Genomic DNA, 2,500 nt, shown 5'->3' with positions numbered 1-2,500 from the left:
CTCTAGATTCGATCCCTGTGCAGATGAGGTCGCCGGAGGGGCCTATTCACTATTTGCTGAAAATACTGAACTTCATCATAATAACATTGCCATGCCATTGTAGAGAGCCTTAAGACACAGATTAAGACGTAGCCATTACAATTTGGTGACAGTAAGGTTATAACATAGGCTCTGTGCTAAGGGGTTAAATGACAATTTGATGAAGGATTCCATTCAGTTGAGATAGAGCTCTATCTCCCCTATGTCTACCCACTGGGAAACAAATTGTTAGGGTTTAAACAAACAGAGGTGAGGTACAGAGGCAATCTGTAAACCTCAGCACTTGTGTAAGTCTTAGTGACGGTATCTGGGCACAAGTTAGAGCATTGTCTCCTGTAGTGTACAAGAAAGAAGACAGGACAAAACAAAAGGAGAGACCAAAAGGAGAGAAAAAAAACTTTTGTATCTGTTTAGAAGGTCTGAAGAACTCTTTGATGACCTGGTACAATTGGACGTGCCAAAAGTGAGACATCATGGGGCTGTCTAAAACGTCCATCAAGCTGTCATTTTCCCATGTGAAAACCTGCATCTCATTGCTTTTCACCTCAAATGTCCAAGCCTTGCAAAATTGCTCTCGACAGAATGGATTGTCCGACGTCCATACGAGGACACTTCATAAGAAAAGGCCACATAACCTCCGTGTGAAGGTTCCACGCGGACTTCAGAACTGGAAACCAAATAATTTCTCTGAATGGGCTACATACGGACACTACAAAATAGAAGACAAAATGACCTTGACTACAAACCGAGTGTTAAATGGAATCTCTGCTTCATTTACATACAAACTCTTAAGACCCGACGACTAAACAACAATGCTATCCCTGACCCTTCTTGGCCTTCTGAAGCTGCTGGACAAGGTCCAAAGTCCGATGTCTGAGAGGAGCATTTTCCAGGGAATTACCCCCTCCGCACTCAGCCAGCTCATCCCATGCCCATGCCTTTCCTCCAGGCCAAAGAGCCTGCGCATTACATTAGCAGCGTGGGGTTGAGTGGTAGTAGACTAGACGAAGGGGCCATGCAGCCTTATTAGAGAGCGGTGCGGCAAAGCAGCAAAGTGGTGGGGCTGCATTGTGGCCTTGAGAGGTGAACCTCCCTCACGCACACACACACACACACACACACACACAAACACACACACACACACACACACACACACACACACACACACACACACAGACCTCCACACACACAACACGTCCACACACACACACACACACACCACACACACACACACCACACACCAAACACCACACACCACACACACACCACACACACACGCACGCACGCACGCACGCGCACACACACACACACACACACACACACACACACTTCTTCGTCTCTTCTCTTCTCTCCCAGGCCCTAATGGCTCTCAGGGCCGTCATTATCAGAGGCACGTAGAGGAGGAGGCCACACCACGCAGCCCTTCATTAGACAGCCACATCTGCTTTCTTCCTTTTCTTTTTTCTTTCTTTCTCTCTTTCTCTCTGTCCTCTGTCTTTTTTCTTCTGTCTTTTTCTTAGACTGACCACAGCTAATTTCCTCCCCAATACATCACTCACTCCCTTCGTCAGACTTCTGAGGTGGAATCCTCCCTTCCGCCGACGGCCTGACCTAATGCTTGAGCCGGAGCAGGCACGAGATCCGAGAGAGTATTTAAGGAAAGGCGATGTAAACATTCTCACAGACACCGTCTCGCTCTCTCTTTTTTTGCTCTCTCTCTCTTTCTTTGCTCTCTCTCTCTTTCTTTGCGCTCTCTATCTCTCTCTCTCTCTCTCTCTCTCTCTCTCTCTCTCTCTCTCTCTCTCTCTCTCTCTCTCTCTCTCTCTCTCTGCGACTGAGAGTGCAAAAGACAGGTCAGTAAAAGCAATATAGCTTCCTAACAGACTCTGTCTCCCTCACTTTTTCTCACTATCTGTGTGAGGAAGAAGCAAGGCAGCATGGGAAACGAGGGAGATAATATAGCAGGGAGGAAGGGAGGAGAGAGGGGAGAGGGGGGGCGGGGTAGGGTCAGGGAGACCTTTTGCAGTCCTGCTGTGGATTAAAACTGAAGCTTGGCAGTGTGAGAAAGAACAAAAACTCAGAGTAAGCAGAGCACTAAGCAAAGCACTCCCTGTTGGGTGACTCTGCCGGCCTTGCTCCTGTACACAAACACATACAGAGAGGCAAACACACAACACACAACACACACAAACACACACACACACACACACACACACACACACACACACACACACACACCCCTCACACACACACACACACACACACACACACACACACACACACACAACACACACACACACACACACACACACACACACACACACACACACACACACACACACACACACACACACACACACCCCTCTCTCTCTCTCTCTCACACACACACACACACACACACACACACACACACACACACACACACACACACACACACACACACACACACACACACACACAC

Source organism: Engraulis encrasicolus, chromosome 8, assembly GCF_034702125.1.
Source record: "Engraulis encrasicolus isolate BLACKSEA-1 chromosome 8, IST_EnEncr_1.0, whole genome shotgun sequence".
NCBI classification, from domain to species: Eukaryota; Metazoa; Chordata; class Actinopteri; order Clupeiformes; family Engraulidae; genus Engraulis; species Engraulis encrasicolus.
This window is presented reverse-complemented; position numbering follows the sequence as displayed.